An 18834-nucleotide genomic window follows, 5' to 3' on the forward strand; every position below is an offset into this window, starting at 1 on the left:
TTATTTGGAGAGGATCGATTTGTTAGAGCCGCGCAGGATGAGATCATTACCATGATACTACAAAACGATCACTTCAACCCTACCGCGTTAATCACAGAAACAAACGCGAATCAACAGAAAGGATGGAGAAAATCAATCAAGTGGACCAACAATCAAGGAAGACTCTTCAAGCTCACCACTGTAGAAGGAGAGATGTTCAAAGGAGAACCAAAAGACGATGAATTCGAGTCGGAGTCGGAGTCGGAGTCAGAATCAGAGTCTAGAGAAGTCACTAGGGAGTCTCCTCATGTCGTCATCCCCATTCCCTTTGTTTCTCCTAGCTTAGCCTCGAGTAGTAACAGTAAATCGGGAAATGTCCCAACAACTGTCCCTTTACCGCCACTGACCACATATCAGATGGCTTCTTTGTTTCAACTTTTCTCAAACTTAAACATGAATAAATCAGGTTCTGCTTACTCTTTGTGTTTTCTTGAGTGCAATTCTGTTTACGATGATACTGAGGATGACCAAGACCCAGACTCAATTGAAATACCTCCCTACGTAGCCAAAGAAATACTACAGGAAGGTGAAGGGGGACCAGTAATAGAGGACACCGAACCCATGAATGTAGGAACCGAACTAGAACCCCAAGAACTTAGGATAGGGACTACCTTGAGCTCTACCGAAAGGGCCGACTTCATAGACCTCCTACACGAGTTCAAAGACGTCTTCTCAAGGTCCTACAAAGACATGCCAGGGATCGACAGGGATATCGCCGAGCATAGAATTCTGATTAAGCCAGGTTTCAAGCCTGTAAAACAGAAACTTCACCGAATGAGAACGGAATGGGCTCTCAAGATTAAGGAAGAAGTCGATAAGCAATTCAAAGCCGGGTTCATCAAAGTTTCCGAGTATTCTGACTGGGTAGCCAACATAGTACCTGTACCCAAAAAGGATGGGAGAATCCGTGTTTGTGTTGATTTTAGAGACTTAAACAAAGCAAGTCCTAAGGATGACTTCCCTCTACCACATATTGACATATTGGTGGACAATAATGCAGACCACACATTACTATCCTTCATGGATGGGTATGCGGGTTATAACCAAATCAAGATGGCCATAGAAGACATGCATAAGACTGCTTTCGTCACTCAATGGGGAACCTATTGCTATACGGTAATGCCGTTTGGGTTAATCAACGTCGGAGCTACATATCAACGCACCGCAACTACACTCTTACATGACATGATGCACAAGGAAGTTGAGGTATACGTAGACGACATGATTGTCAAGTCCAAGGATAGAGAAGGGCATATTGCGAACCTTCGCAAATTTTTCGCAAAGCTACGAAAGTACAACATGAGGCTGAATCCTCAGAAGTGCGCATTCAGAGTAACATCCGGCAAACTCCTGGGATACGTCGTTAGCCAACGAGGTATAGAAATAGACCCTTCCAAAATCAAAGCTCTGATCGAAATGCCGCTACCTCAAACAGAAAAAGAAGTCAGAGGATTCCTAGGAAAAGTGCAATATATAAGTCGATTCATATCGAAGCTCACCATGATTTGTGAGCCTATATTCAAGAAGCTCAAGAAAACGGATCACACCATGTGGGATGATGATTGTCAAAAGACATTTGATCGAATCAAGGATATATTGGCTAAACCACCAGTGCTCATGCCACCTCAACGAGATCAACCTCTTGGTTTATATCTCACAGTAACCAAAACAGCCATGGGTGCCATGCTAGCTCAAACTGTAGGAAGCGAAGAAAGGGCTATCTACTACCTTAGTAAGAAGTTCTTGGAGTACGAGTGCAAATACTCACAACTCGAAAAGACATGCCTCGCTCTTGTGTGGGCAACGAAGAAGCTACGCCATTACATGCTTAGCTACTCGGTCAAAATATACTCCAAAATGGATCCAGTCAAATACCTCTTCGAAAAACCCGTCCTCAACGGACGCCTAGCCAGATGGACTTTGATGCTCTCAGAGTTCGACCTCAAATACGTGCCCCTGAAAGTTATAAAAGGGCGCGCCGTTGCCGAATTCTTCGCAGAGAATCCCATCAATGATGCACAAACAATAGACACTTGGTCATTTCCAGACGAGGATATACTCCAAACTGATGTAGACTCCTGGGACCTTTACTTTGATGGAGCATCAAACTTAAGAGGATTTGGAATAAGAGTGTTGCTCATTTCTCCTGAAGGCGAGCATACACCAATCTCTGTCAAACTCGACTTCGAGATGACAAATAATGCTGCAGAATACGAAGCTTGTCTCATTGGACTACAAGCGGCAGTGAGCTTGGGCATTAAAAACCTCCGAGTACATGGGGACTCATCCCTGATCATCAATCAAGTTACAGGATCATGGAAAATTCGAAGTGAAAGCCTAGCGCCTTATCAAGCTAGAATAGATCAAGTGGCCCAATTCTTTGATCACGTGACCTATCTAGACCTACCTCGGGAAGAAAATCAATTTGCGGATGCTCTTGCAAAACTCGCATCTTTGATTAATATGCCAGATGACATGGTGGAAATGCCTTTATGCATCGAACGACGGTCGGAGCCGGCTTATGTCCATCAAATCACCGATGAAGAGGAAATCGCACAGGAACCCTGGTTCCAAGCAATCCTGAACTTTAAGCTCAACGGTACCTATCCACCGGATATGGACAAAAGGGGACAACGCGCTATACGCCTACTAGCTTCCCAATACGTTCTCATACAAGGAGAGTTATACAAAAGAACACCTCTTGGCGTAATCCTATGTTGCCTTGATCATTCACAGGCACGGAAAGTGATGGAAGAAGTCCACGATGGAGAATGCGGTCCTCACATGAGTGAGCCCATGATGGCAAAGAAAATCACACGTTTGGGGTATTATTGGACCACAATGGAATCCGATTGCATCAAATACGTAAGACATTGCCACAATTGCCAAATCTTCGGGAATGTACAACATGTCCCTCCTTCATTGCTCTACACAATGACATCTCCTTGGCCGTTTTCTGCCTGGGGAATTGACATAATCGGGAAGATAACTCCAGCCGGAACAGGAGGTCACTATTTCATCCTAGTGGCAATTGACTATTTCACCAAATGGGTAGAAGCGGCTTCCTACACTAGTCTCACGGCTAAAAACGTGGCAAAGTTCATACAAAACAACATCATATGTCAATACGGTTGCCCACATGAGATCATTAGTGATAACGGATCACATTTCCAAGCTGAGACGGAGCAATTGCTAGCCAAGTACAAAATTAGGCATCACCACTCTTCGCCTTATAGACCACAGACTAATGGCGCGGTAGAAGCGGCAAACAAGAACGTTGTCACAATTCTCAAGAAAATGATTGACAACTATTACCTCTTCCGTGATAGGAACAATTACTAACTCAGCTGTCTTCTCATTCCCCTCCTTGGTGGGTTCTGTCCCATATATCGCAGCCTCCAAGGCATCCATCTCGACTTTGAAAAGGGAAGATTCACCGTAACCATTGTCCTCCTTAAAATCGTCATCCAAAACGAACCAAGATGACATTTCATTACTCTCCATGGCCAAAATGTTCGATCGAGTAAAGATAGTACTCGATCGAAAGCTTTCCTCTTGAATAAATCCCTTGAGGCTAAAGACAGTACTCAAGGAAAAAGATAAGAACTGCCTCAAGGAATAAATCCCTTGAGGCTAAAGACAGACAAAAATTAAACAAGTAAATAAAATAGTTGCCTCCCCGACAACGGCGCCAAAATTTGATACCGTCGTTTCAGTACCAAAAATAAATACCTAAGTACTACTAACAGAAGTCAGCGGTAAGTAGGGTCGATCTTCACAGGGAGGCGGTCATTATCTACTTGTCAACTCGGTCTATCTACGGTCACAGTTAGGGGTTTTTAATTGTTTGAACTAAACTAAGGGAGATTAAAATGAGAAAAAGGAATAAGAGGTATTAACGATAGGGGAAAGAGAACTAGGAATGTCGGGTCATCAATGAATATCGGTTAATTGCAGCTAAGGTCACAGATCGGTCACGTGTATCAGTCTAGGTGGCAGTAAATATCTCCTTCCGGTCTCAATTCACCCTAAAATACTATTAGCTTAGCTTCCGCCCTCACTAAAGCATCCTAATGTTCACTGCAGGTCTCACCCCTTCCAACCTTCCGGTCTAGGTTAAGGCTTACCAAGATTAATTAAGCTAAGTGTATAGATTCAAGTAGCTATTTACAGTTAATTGCAGTGATTAAAAACAAAGACATGATAAGAACGAAAGATCAGTAACGTAATTAGAAACTAACAATAAATCATCGAATCCCCTAAATCCTAGAAGGAGATTTAGCTATGCATAGTAATGAACAAAGCAAGAACAAGATATGAAGAAGAAACAAACATTGCAAATTAAAGAGAATTAAAGAGAGTAAAGAGAGTAAAGGGAGAATTACAACTTAAGATCCGGAAAAATAGAGAGAAGCAGCATTCCACCAGAGAAAAGGGAGCAAAAAGGAGAAAAGAGGAGAGATAAGAGAGAGTTTAGACCTAATGACGTCTTTCCTATTTATAGGAAAGACAATTATTAACCTAAACGATATTAAAACCTTGCGGCAAATAGAAAAGTACTCGATCGAGTGGTTTAAAACCTCTCGATCGAATAAATTATAGAAAAACCTCTCGATCGAGTAGAAAACCTACTCGATCGAACACTATCTAAAATAAGCTATTCGATCGAGGACTTTAAACTACTCGGTTGAACACTATCTACTCGATCGAGTAGTTTCCAGCGCATAATTCCTGCTTCACGCACTGAACTTCAAACGGCTTCCATGTCTTCGTTACTTGGGAAAACAGAGTGTTTCCAGTGGTGTTGGAAAGCTAAGAGGACAAGCTTTTATTTCCAATTGGAATAACCTGAAAATCAGTTGTATAACTCGAGATATGGCTCTTCGAAGTAGGCACTAGTAATTTGAAGTTCTTCCTTTGCTCGCCTAGCCATCTTACTTCTTTGCGCATCATAATTAGTAGTTTCCAAGCTCCGACTCAACTCATCTCCTAAATGCATGCATAGGGACATGTTTTAGGCTTGATTATGCTCCTTTTCGGTTTATACCTGCAAATAATACAAGAGAAACCAAATTAGACAATTCGGGGGACATTTGTAGCTAAACACTACTAAATATGCATATAAATGCGTGCAAATGAAGTACGAAATACCTATATAAAATGCACGCATCACAACGCATCAGCAACCATGTTTGCTTTCCCTTCATGGTATATGATATCCATGTCATAGTCCTCTATCAGCTTCATCCATCTCCTCTGTCTCATGTTCAACTCATTTTGAGTAAAGATATACTTGAGACTCTTGTGATCTGAAAACACTTTAAATGTCGCTCCATAAATATAGTGCCTCCAAATCTTGAGAGCAAACACACCTGCACCTAACTCTAGATCATGTGTCTGGTAGTTCTCCTCATAAGGCTTCAATTGCCTAGAAGCATGGACAATTACTTTTCCATTCTACATCAACACACATCCTAACCCATTCTTTGAAGCATCTATATATACCTCAAAGTTCTCACACCCTTCAGGTAAAGCTAAGACTGGAGCTGTGGTTAAACGCTCATTTAATGTTTGGAACACCATCTCACAACTTTCATCCCAACGATACTTGTTCTCTTTCCTCATGAACGCTGTCATAACTCTGGCAATCTTTAAAAAGTCTTTCACAAACCGACGATAGTACTCTGCCAAACCCAAGAAACTCCTGATCTCTGCCACATTCTTTGGTGCTTCCCACCTAATTCTTTGCCTCTATCTTTTAGGATCCACAGCTACACCATTCTTGGAAATCACATGCCCTAGAAATGCAACTTCCTCGAGCCAGAACTCACACTTACACAACTTTTCATATATTTGATTGTCATGCAAAGTATGAAACACCAACCTCAAGGGCTCCTCATGCGCCTCTTTAGTCTTGGAATAGACTAAGATATCATATATGAACACCACCACAAACAGATCCAAAAACTGACTGAAGACCCGGTTCATCAAATCCATAAGCACTTCAGGTGCATTAGATAACCCAAACGGTGTCACCACGTACTCATAGTGACCATACCTCGATGTAAAAGTTGTCTTTGGTATGTCCTCGTCCCGAATCCTCACCTGATGGTAACCTGATCTCAAATCAATCTTGGAAGAGACTCCTGTCCTACTCAACTGTTCAAACAGATCATCTATCCTTGGCAAAGGATACTTGTTCTTTACTGTAACCCTGTTCAGCTCTCTGTAGTCTATGCATAATCTCAAACTCCCGTCTTTCTTCTTCACAAACAGAACTGGTGCTCCCCACGACGATACTCTAGGTCTAATGTATTCTTTATCAATCAAATCATCCAGCTCTTTCTTCAGCTCCTCCAACTCCTTAGAACCCATGCGGTACGGGGCCTTGGTCCCATCCCTGGTTTCAGCTCCACACTGAAATCTATCTCCCTCTTTGGTGGCACACCTGGTATCTCCTCCGGAAAAAAATCTGGAAACTCTCCCATCACTGGTAGATTAGCTGTCGAACTCACTTTACTATGGCCTCTCACATGGCATGAAATCAAAGGAGCTGGGGTATATCTCGTTACAACTGTGGTGGTATAGGCCATAAGTGTTGTGGGAAGGAGTTTTCAGAGGCCATCACATGGGAGTTTCTCTCAGGGTTTGTCTCAGATTTATTTTAGCAACAGGTCGGCTGGGTCATGGAACAATCAGGGTGGTCAGAGTAACAACAATGGGGGATCTAACCGCAATGACGGTAATTCTTTTCAGAAATTGGCAACTAACAACAACCAGGGGTCGGCTGCCAAGCCGTCTACTAGTGCTAGTACTAGAGGTGGCAATTATTGACATGACACGAAAACACGACATGAACCCGACACAAAGTTAGCTGGTTAGGGTTAAGACTTTGTGACCCATTTAAGTAATTGAGTCGACATGGATACGACATGAAATATAAGGTCGGGTTACGGTTGAGCTCTTTTGACACGAACCCGACGCGAATAACCCGTTTATTTAAAAGTGTCATAATATATTTGGACTGAATCAATAATTCAAACAAACAACTTAAGAATATGCAATTTCATTCATTATTTTTCGGATGATAAGGCTATAAAGCTTAATTTAGTTTATTAATTTATTGGGTTAAATTGGTTAAGTGTGTTAAAAAAGACCTGCTAAAAGATAAACGGGTTAAAAAGGTCGGGTTGGAATATGGAAAAATTAAATGAGTTGGGTTAGGATTGAGACAAATGACTCGTTCATGTAAATGGGTCGGGTTAGGGTTGGGGTGGTGATGACCCGTTCAAAGTTGACACGAGCACAAACACGACACGACCTGATCTGTTTGTCATATCTAGGTAGTACTGTCCAGGGAGATGGACAAAAGACTAGTGGCAAGTTATTCATGATGGACAAGAAAGCTGCTGAGGATGATGCTCACGTAATCACGGGTACGATTCTTGTTAAAGGTGTTTTTACATTTGTTTTGTTTGATTCAGGGGCGTCACACTCTTTTGTATCGTCGAGTCATGCTAAGCTTTTGGGTTTAAGAGAGTTTGAGTCTGTAAAAGATGAGGTTTTTATACCGTCGGGCGAGTATGTATATTTTGGGAGGTTATGTAAGGGTGTATCTATGATAGTTGGGCAGGTTAACCTTCCAGTGGATTTGTTAGAGTTTCCTATGATTGATTTTTGAGATGATAGTTGATATGGATTGGCTGGGTAAGTATAAGGCTAGAATAGATTGTCACCAAAAGAGAGTCTCTTTGAGAGGTCCTAAGGGAGTTAGTGTGTCTTATCGTGGGTTTGTTGTCAAACCCAAAGTCAAAGTAATTGCAGAGGTGACATTGAAGTCTTATCTAAGGAAGGGGTGTCCTTTGATTCTATGCCATGTGAGAGACCATAGTAAGGCGAGTTCGACAACTGATCAGATACCAGTGGTGGAAGATTTTCTAGATGTTTTTCCGGAGGAGATACCAGGTGTGCCACTAAAGAGGGAGATAGATTTCAATGTGGAGCTGAAACCAGGGACGAGACCAAGGCCCCGTACCGTATGGGTCCTAAGGAGTTGGAGGAGTTGAAGAAAGAGCTGAATGATTTGATTAATAAGGGATACATTGACCTAGTGTATCGCCGTGGGGAGCACCAGTTCTGTTTGTGAAGAAGAAAGATGGGAGTTTGAGGTTATGCATAGACTACAGAGAGCTGAATAGGGTTACAGTAAAGAACAAGTATCCTTTGCCAAGGATAGATGACCTGTTTGACCAGTTGAGTAGGGCATGAGTCTTTTCCAAGATTGATTTGAGATCAGGTTACCATCAGGTGAGGATTCGGGATGAGGACATACCAAAGACAGCATTTATATCGAGGTATGGTCACTATGAGTACGTGGCGATGCTGTTTGGGTTATCTAATGCACCTGCAGTGCTTATGGATTTGATAAACCGAGTCTTCAGTCAGTTTTTGGATCGGTTTCTGGTGGTGTTCATAGATGATATCTTAGTCTTTTTCAAGACTAAAGAGGAGCATGAGGAGCACTAGAGGTTGGTGTTGTAGACTTTGCATGACAATCAGCTGTATGCAAAGTTGTCTAAGTGTGAGTTCTGGCTCGAGGCAGTTGCCTTTCTAGGGCATGTGATTTCCAAGAATGGTGTAGCTGTGGATCTGGCAAAGATAGAGGCAGTAACTAGGTGGGTAGCACCAAAGAATGTGGCAAAGATCAGGAGTTTCTTGGGTTTGGCAGAGTACTATCGTCGGTTTGTGAAAGACTTTTTAAATATTGCCAGACTTATGACAACGTTGATGAGGAAAGAGAACATGTATCGTTGGGATGAAAGTTGTGAGACGGTGTTCCAAACATTAAAGGAGCATTTGACCACAGCTCCAGTCTTAGCTTTACCTGAAGGGTGTGAGAACTTTGAGGTATATACAGATGCTTCAAAAAATGGGTTAGGATGTGTGTTGATGTAGAATGGGAAAGTAATTGCCTATGCTTCTAGGAAATTGAAGCCTTATGAGGAGAACTACCTGACACATGATCTAGAATTAGGAGCAGGTGTGTTTGCTCTCAAGATTTTGAGGCACTATCTTTATAGAGCGACATTTAAAGTGTTTTCAGATCACAAGAGTCTCAAGTATATCTTTACTCAAAAGGAGCTGAACATGAGACATAGGAGATGGATGGAGCTGATAGAGAACTATGACATGGATATCATATTCTATGAAGGGAAAGTAAACGTGGTTGCTGATGCCTTGAGTAGAAAGAGTGTGCATTCTCTATGCACAACTATGTCCTTGATGAGATTGAGAGATGACGTGGGCAAGATGAGGATACATGTGATACAAAAGGGGATGCTAGAGGAGACTTGACCATGGAGCCATACCTTTATGATGATATTCGCAGGAAGCAGGCTCTTGATCCTAAGATTGAGGAGTTGAGAGCTGGAGTAGAGAAAGGGACAGTGTCACGCTTCTCTATTCATACAGATGGGAGTGTTCGGTTTGATGGGAGATGGTGTGTTCCAAATGATGAGGAGTTGAGAAAGATAATCATGACATAGGCTCATTGCACACCGTATTCAGTACATCTAGGTGCTGACAAGTTGTATAAAGATTTGAAGAAGACTTTCTGGTGGCCTGGGATGAAGAGGGAAACAGTTGAATTTGTAGCTCGATGTTTCACATGTCAGGGAGTTAAAGGAGAGCAACGACGACCACAAGGTAAGATTCAGTCTCTTGAGGTACCTGAGTGGAAATGGGAATCTATCTCTATGGACTTTATAGTGGGTTTATCGAGGAGCCAGCAGGGTAACAACATGATTTGGGTGATAGTTGACTGTTTGACTAAGTCAGCTCACTTTATTCCTATGAAAGATACTTGGAGTAAGGTTCAGTTGGCTAATGGAAACATATGTTACATGGAGTCCCTAAGGACATTGTATCAAATCGGGATGCGAGGTTTATTTCTCGATTTTGGGAAGAGTTACAGGGGATGATGGGAACTACCTTGAATGTGAGTACTGCTTTTCATCCTGCAACAGATAGGCAGACAGAGAGGACTATCAAGACCTTGGAGGATATGTTGAGAACTTGTGTAATGGAGTTTGGTGGTAGCTGGGAGGATAGGTTGGATCTGGCTGAGTTTTCTTATAACAACAGCTATCACACGAGTATTGGGATGGCACCATTTGAGGCTTTGTATAGGAGGAGGTGTAGGAGTCCGATTTGCTGGGATGATAGAGCTGAGGCAGTGGTTTTAGGACCACAGAATGGTACGGGAGATGATAGAACATGTTAAGGTGATTAGGCAAAAGATGAAAGTGGCCCAGGATCGACAATAGAGTTATGCAGACCTACATCGCCGTGACATAGAGTTTCCGGTTGAGGACAAGGTTCTTCTGAAAGTGTCTCCTATGTATGGGGTTATGAGGTTCGGTAAAAGGGAAGCTGAGCCAGAAGTTCATCGGACCATATGAGATTTTGGATCGCGCGGGAGAGGTTGCTTACCGGTTAGCGTTACCAGCTGTTGGAGTAGTGTCCTCCATAATGAGTGCGTTTACATATTAAATCTCGTAAAAGGAATATCAGGGATTTATTTATTTATTTGTCAGCTGGTCATCGTTAATCGGTAATGATTAGTTGACTAGAGTTTGACATTGCTGTCGTGTGACGGCGGTGATCAGCTGATCTCTTTAGGTCACACCTATAGGATGACGCCCAAATAGAATAAATTAATTATTTGTATGAGATACGAGATAATTAATTCCTTATATTATTTGACTTTTAGTTAGTCACATAAATGTATTATTTGATGACGGGTTACGAACTCGAGACAAGGAGATTTAGTATTTAATTATGTGATGTTTAAATAATAAATGATTAGAATTTATTAATTAATAGTTAATTAATTAATTTTATACGATATGTGTATATGTTTTGAGGTGGAATTAATTAGCTATTTAATTTTCCAAAAGGTTGTAAAATTAGCTAAGTGGGATAATATTGACACATTGTATGTTGATAAAATAGTCTTATGACCACTTAATAATTAAGTAGTCATTGGTAGTTAATTTGTATTATTTAAATGTTAAATAATAAAATTAATATTTAATTATGTAAGATAATTAAATATAAGACTTATAAGCATTTGTGGGGCAAATGTCGAAAATCGAAATGGACCCAAAATGGTCCATATGGACTATTTTTTAGGGCATTACAAGTGTTCATTTAGTGGCATTTTCCACTCATAATTCCCCCCCCCCCCCAAATTGCCTATAAATACCACCAAACTCCACCATTTTTTGTTGTTGGAAAAATTGGTCTTTTCTTGTTGTTTTGGAAGGCTCACTTGGAGTTTTTAAAGACCATTTTTCTTCTTATTTTGTTCATCTTAAAACATTTAAAACACATATAAAATAAACTAATAATATTATCAAAGTAATAATATAATTAGTACATCAAAAATACAAATAAACAAGGTTACTACTACATTTACCTAGTTAGTATTTTAGTAGTATTTTGGGTTAATCTTGGGTGCCACCTTAGGAGATTACCTACTTTGGTAATTAAGGTGTTGGAGGATCATCCTTATTGCATTAGCTCAAGAACAATTTCAAGGAAGGAGTCCTTGAGTTGTGCCCATTTTGCCTTATAACAATGTAAGGAATTTTTATCTTAAGATGGTTTTATACCATCTCTTTAATACTTTTCTTTGCATGCATGTAGATTTAGACCACAAAAATTAACTTGTAATTTTGATATCGTAAAATGAGTATTAATTTGGTCTAAATAACTAACACCAGCGGCTTTGGATCGTGTGCATAATGTGTTTCATGTGTCTGAGTTACGGAAGTATGTGAGCGATCCTTCACATGTGCTAGAGGTGTAGAACATAGAGTTGGACGAGTCCTTGTCTTATCTTGAGGTGCCAAAACAGATTCTTGATCGGAAGGTTCGGAAAACTAGGTCCGGGAAAACGGTGTTGCTTAAGGTCCTATGGTCTAATCATGAGGTTGAGTAAGCTATTTGGGAGGCGGAAGAGGCTATGAGGGAGCGGTATCCGTCTCTTTTTTATCAGGTATGTGTGATTACGGGGACGTAACCATATTTTTCTTTTAGGGGGGTAGGAGGTGATCGCATAAGGTTTTGATATGGGTTAGGTTAGTTTTGGTACAGTTAGTAGTTTCTTTGAGTCGGTTTGAGTTTTGGTTGGGAGTTTTATTTTGAGTTTTTAGTTGCGTTGTTGTGTCGTATTTGAGTTAGCATGTGTTTTTTTTGTGTATGGGTTGAACTCGGGGACGAAGTTCTTTTTAAGGAGGGAAGACTGTAATACTACGGTTTTCTATGTCTTTGGGTACTCTATCGAGTGGGGCTTACTCTGTCGAGTAAGTATGTTAGGTTTACGAAACAGTGTTTTGCTGAAGGGTACTCGATCGAGTAAGTGACTTACTCGATCGAGTAACTCGGTTCTGCGGGATATTTTAGTCGGGTTTTGTTAGCAACGCATGATTGATATTTAAAGCTTTTCGTCAGTTTCTTCATAACTTTTATCTTTTCTAAAAACCTTTCAAGAGAGAAAACAAGTTACGTTACTTTCATCTTCGCGTTTCTATCAAATCTCAAGAGCTAAGGTTGTCGGATCGTCGTGTTCTTTACGCCGTTGAGTTCGTTGTGTCGTGGGTAAGATCCTTGTATTGTTTTTGTACCTTTTCTTTGATTTTGTTTAAAACCCTAATTGGGTAATTTGGGGAGTTTTGGGAGTATAATATTGTATTAGATGGTAATGGTATGATTATGTGATTATAGGAGGTGGTTTTGTAGAGGAGCAATATTGATAGCTGCTTTGTGACAATCTGGTGATTGCTTATTCTAGGTAGGGTTTCCCTACTCGGTTATTGGTTACATAGTTGTTGGTGATGGTTGTGTTTACTGTTGATCTTTATCGTATTGGAATTGTATTGTTGTTGTTGTTGTATAATTGGTTGTGATGTGTTTGTCTGTGGTTCACGAGGCGTGTCCTCGGCTGAGTGAAGTCACTTGCGGGAGTGACTTCACGCCCTTGATTCGCCCTTCGTGGAACCCGCCACAGGAGGGGATGTGCACATTAAGGAACATGGGTTATCGCTCAGATTAGATGATCGGGGATTTGGTGGGTACGGCTGCGGTCCCCCACTGGCGGCGTGGAATATCTGTTGCGATGGGTATTTTGGCAGGACTACACACTTTAGTGTGTAGTCAGGTGTGTGGAGATATCATGGAGTTGGGAGTTGTGTGTTGTTTGTATATTGTGTATCTTGTTTTATGTAATCAGTAACTGCCCCGTTTTAAATGTTTTGAAAACTGTGGTGATCCATTCGGTGATGGTGAGCAGTTATTGAGCATGTATTAGATGGCTTGTGCGAGAGATAGCTGGGATGGAGTCATCACCTGTCATTAGAGTCTTCCGCTGTGTCATAAAGTTAGTTTGCTTTTCAGTTGATTAGTTTTTGGGAACATTTGTATTTGTTTTACAGTTTGGGATTTTGATATTGTAATCACTTAAACTCATTCACTTATTTAAATACGTTTCTTTATGGTCTATTTGATATATATTGCCTCGGGTAACCGAGATGGTAACATTTTCATGCATTAGATGGCCTTGGTAAGGCACATTGGTGTATGAGGGTGTTAGCATATATCTTGACCATCGCTAAATTAATTAAAGGCATCAAATTAAGCACTTAGTCATACACCTACTATGATCACATCACAATTTACGAAAACGTATCTCGTATCAGTCATGGTATAACATGATTCGCAAAATCTCAAATAATATAAATGTAAATTAGACCATGATTATTAAACTCAATAGTAAAAATAGTTAGAACGACTTACAAATTAGGTTGGCCTCATTTGTAATATAAGAATCAAATATAAGAGAATAAGATCCAGTATTTAAAAACGATGAATACTATTATCGGTAATTAATTGTTGGTATTGTATAGAGACTCGTGTTGATAACGCGTTATGAAATGTAAAGAAGTAAGTGTATGATAATAGAGAAATGTGTATATCTTATTAGCATATATGAGGTATATATACAAATATACAAGGAGGAGTTATACAATGGAAATGTAAAGAGACATTCTAGAATAATCCTATAGTAATTGACATTCATTAGCACATGACTTATGGACATTCACCATAATTCTCATAATATAAACCATTTTATCTATAGTGTGCAGGGGCAGAACCAGGAATTCAATCTATCTAGGGCTAAATTTTAATATATTATGTGTCACCTTCGTAATCTTTGAGCCAAACATAAAAACGTATTAAGTACAAGCTATTATCCTTCGTCCCAATCATTTGTTTACATTTGTTTAAAATATTTCCCGCAAAAAATAAAAATTGTACACAAATAACTGGGACAAGGGACTAATTTTTAATGATATTATACAATATTTATGGTTAGTGGAGCTAATTAATAACTAGAATTGCAAAATAACGCCTTTATTTTACTTGTTACGTCCGTAAAAATTACTTTTTTTGCCATCTTTAAATTTTTTTATATGTTTTCCACACTCCTTAGCAACAAATGCAATGAAAAAAAATATAAGAAGAAGAAATATAAATTAGCAACGAATAACCGATAACTTAAGTAAAAAAAACTTTATTGACAAATCAACGAATATTTTAGTATATATGATGTACTCATATTTCAATATAGAAACAAATGTACACATTTTTATTTATAAAATTATACAAGGAAAATTTTAAAAATATAAAAATCATTGTAATGAAAAAAGCATATAATTTTATATATTTAACTCAATATCCGTAATATGATTGATGGTCGATGAAAGAGAAAAAAAAAGTAACAAAGACAATAAAGCAAACAGCTATAAGTCTAAAACAAAAAAACAACAAATAATGAAAAAGAATCTCAAACTCCGTGTAACAAGGAGTTAGGAAGAATCAAATTAAGGAAAAAAAAGGCAAAATAAAAGTAGAAAAACTCTCCACTTAGGGTCGAACACGAGTTGCAAGCGTGAAAACCAAGTTCTGAGACCGATAGTATATATTTTTGCACGAAAATCTACTCGGACTAAAGCCCTTGATAGTGTGTAATTACAATAATATAAACATGAACTCAAAGCTCTACCACAGATGCGGGTTAATAAGACTACAATTGCAAACGTTGCATCAACAGAAGTGTAAGAAACAAAGATGGCATGATACAAATATAAATCTCCTTGATACCTGTGAACACCAAAACAAAAGAATTTATCACCCAGCTAGGCAGATGAATATTGATAGAAAATTAATTCGTATACCTTATACGGATTGACGGCCGATAATTTTCATGAATGATGGATACGTTTGATAATGATTTAAAGTGACGAATAGATAACGAATGATACTTTACTCGATTTAGATCCATTAACATCGCTTTTAAAGAGTCACATTAGAAAGAAAATTATACTCGGCATCCAACGATTTAAACAAAATAAAAGAAAAAGCTAAATAATACTCCGTATGTCATTAGTTAAAAAGGCAATGTGTAAAGATAATCATGTACCATTAAATATTAGTTTCACGGTGCCCGATTTCATGCACCTGAAAATGTGAAGCAAAACAATTAGACACAATCAATGTGCAAGACATTATACATAAATAATCATCAACATGAGAATAAAAATAAATAAAAACACATAATAGACGTAAAAAGTATTAGGCACAAAATTAAGGGGAAAGTCATAGCTATATTATTGCCGTTTATATGTATGCTCCATGCCAAAATTTTATCCACACACAATTTTAGATAGAATTTCAACTTGTTTGTAACCAATATAACTCTATCATGTTAATTAGATAGAATTTGTTTTTTTATTAGGGAATATAAATAAATATGTGTGTTAAAATTTTAAAAATTAATTAGGTGTTTTAGAAAAGTTGGAGACTACCACGTGCTCCGAAAAAACCCTCTTTTATATAAATAGGATGATTCCTTTTAGGTTGGCAACCAGAGGTAGTGCAGAAAACAAAAGATGGAAAAGTGTAATTGTGCGTTAACTTAAAAATATAAATATAAACAAAGTACCTCTTAACTCCTAGGGAAGATAACTGTTAGACAAATATAGTGTGGATATTGACCCCTTGATTCTCTCCTTAGTTAGCATAACTTCCTTCGTAATTCTAGCTATGTACATTGACTCATAAATAGTAATATATATATATATATAGGATCCGGTGAGAACGATCACTCGGTGAGAACGGTGAGAACGACCTTTACAATAAAAACATAACGCGCGTCCTTATTTGTGACTACCAAATTTCATTTCTCACTCTCCCAATCACTAACTTCCTCAAACCCTAACAACACTTCAAACTTCCCCTTACCACCTACCCCTGCCGTCGCCACCTACTTGTCATCATCTCCGACGACGATCGCCAACAACTCCGGCGACGAATCCTCCGAGCTTTCTCCAACACGCGATGCAATAAATCTTGACGCCGCAATCACCACGCTTGTGCACCTGACTGTTGTCGGCATCAACCATCATCGTAGATCTCCGACATCTCAAATCGTTGTTGTGAACTTCCCAAATGCCGGCTCAATTTCATGGCATCCATTCAACATTTCTTCCCGTTAATTTTTGTGCTCCAAATCTCGATTGTCCTTAGCTCTTAATCGTATAGAGTTTTAGGTTAATCTCTGGTTGTTTTCGGGTTTAGGTCTGTGTAGGTGGCGGCGTAGGTTAATCTTTTGTTTGAATGAAATGTTTAATAGTATGGAACTATGGTTGATGATGTAACTATGTCTCCGTTTCTATTGTTTAGGAATTAATGAATGAATGACTTTACACTGGAATCTCTCTGTTTTCGATCTTTCTGTTTTTAATTAATCGTTTCTGCATTACTACCTCGGTTATTTTTAGACTTGTTGATTTATTTTTAACAAAGGGGGCAATTCTTAAGAATCGGAGGGAGTAATTAATAGTCCTTCAATCCCTAATATTACGATTATATTGGATGTTATTACTGGTTTCGTTTGTCTCTATTTACTTGGTGACTATTAGTTCAGTGTTCATCCAGCAATTGTTCTGAGGAAGTACAATAACTAGTAATGATACAAGAGTCAATTCCGAATCGTTCAAATCATGTAACCGATTCTGCTAGATTATATATGTATCATTTCGTAATCGTCATGACGGGTAATTCTCTTTGTCTCGTGTATACAACTTAAACTTGTTGTGTACTAGATAATGGTATTGTGTGAGCTAGTGATATCAGTTTGGAGTTTGACGCAGAATATAGACTCACATTACTAGAAATTATTTGGGGATTCGTCATGGGGCTGGCGGTAATTTGGGGTTTTTTTTAATTGAAGTTTAGATTTGTAATTTGGTTGTCTATTTGTGTATCTGTATCAGATAAATACGTATCTATATTAATATTTAGTGTAACTAGGTAATCCGCTTTTTTGTATTATATTTTGGAAAAAAAATGTACCTAGGAAAAAAAAAATGTATCTGCATTGTTATAAAATGTAGGGTTTTTCCCATTTGCCCTCGTACTATTCACTTTTCCAATCTGTACCCCTTCGCATGAGAACTTATTAACCGTGCCCTTAAACTTAATTAGTTGGCCCATCATTAGCTAATCTTACATTAACCGTCTATTTTAGACGTTAAGTGCCATGTTGGCACGCTTAGTTGGCTTTTCTTTTTTTTTTTCCCCAAAAACTTTCCCTCCATTTTTTTCATTCTTTCCCTCCAAAGCTTCCCTCCATAAATTCACCTATATAATTCACTCCTCCCTCTATCTTATTTCATTATCAATCCTCCAATTTTTTCACACTCCTCTTATCTTAACAATGTCTTCTTCATCCAATTGGAGAAGGAATAACCCAATTGAAGATCTTGAATTTCGAAATCAAAAATGCGATTTATGTGGAAGAAATGCGGTTTTAAAGATATCGGGCTCAACATCGAATCCCCGGAAAGCTTATTTCAAATGTCTTCAATGTGATAGATTTTTTATGTGGCTAAGTGATGAACATGTCATTAAGAAAAAAGCTTTGGGGTTGAAGATGAAGAATGATTATGAAGATGAAGAGTGCATGAAGATGAAGAATGAAGATCTAATTAAATTTGAGCTTAATGGGTTGAAGTTGAAGTTTGAAGAACTTGTTACTTTCATGAAATTTATGCTCATGTTTAATGCTTTAATTTCATCTTTGTTGTTGTAGTTGTAGTGATTAAAATATAATGGAAAACCTTGAAATGTAATGGAAAAAATGGTTTGTTTGATGTTTTACAAACTTCCAGATTACTTCAATTTTGGCGTCAATTAATGGAAAGAAACAAATGGAATGATAACCTGGATTATGGAAATAAACAAGGCATCTATAACAAAAGCCAAACTAAGGCAATGTTTACATTGTTTTACTGATACTAGCTACCCAAAAAATTGCCAAACTGACATATACATAGCATCAGGATGCCTTACTTCATTGTTCAAGAGATCTAAACATGAAAAAAAAACAAGATCATGGATTGACAATTGCATCAAATGAAAACCATTCAATCCCACAAAAAGATGCTCCAACATGGCTCCAACACTTATCAGTTACCTATCTTCCTCTTTTTACCCTTTGGTGCATTAAGAGATGTTCCAACATGGCTCTGACTTTGGCTTCCTTCCCCTATCTCAGACACACTTCCAACTTGGCTTCTTGTTTGAATATGTAACTGTCGCTTCTCCTTAGCTGTGTACTCTCCTTTGCATGTCTTGGAGTTATGGCCAAAACATCCACACTTCTTGCAT

The 18834-nt window shown here is 38.7% G+C and overlaps 1 long non-coding RNA gene across 1 annotated transcript; it reads right to left on the reverse strand.

The window, feature by feature from the left end:
• Positions 1-15008: 15008 nt before the first annotated feature.
• Positions 15009-16865, reverse strand: LOC141658716 (uncharacterized). The gene is made up of 3 exons (XR_012549365.1): positions 16292-16865; positions 15584-15621; positions 15009-15264 (listed from the first exon to the last, which is right to left on the reverse strand). It is a non-coding gene; the product is annotated as an uncharacterized LOC141658716 (long non-coding RNA).
• Positions 16866-18834: the final 1969 nt, after the last annotated feature.

Source organism: Silene latifolia, chromosome 6 (assembly GCF_048544455.1).
Source record: "Silene latifolia isolate original U9 population chromosome 6, ASM4854445v1, whole genome shotgun sequence".
Taxonomy (NCBI): domain Eukaryota; kingdom Viridiplantae; phylum Streptophyta; class Magnoliopsida; order Caryophyllales; family Caryophyllaceae; genus Silene; species Silene latifolia.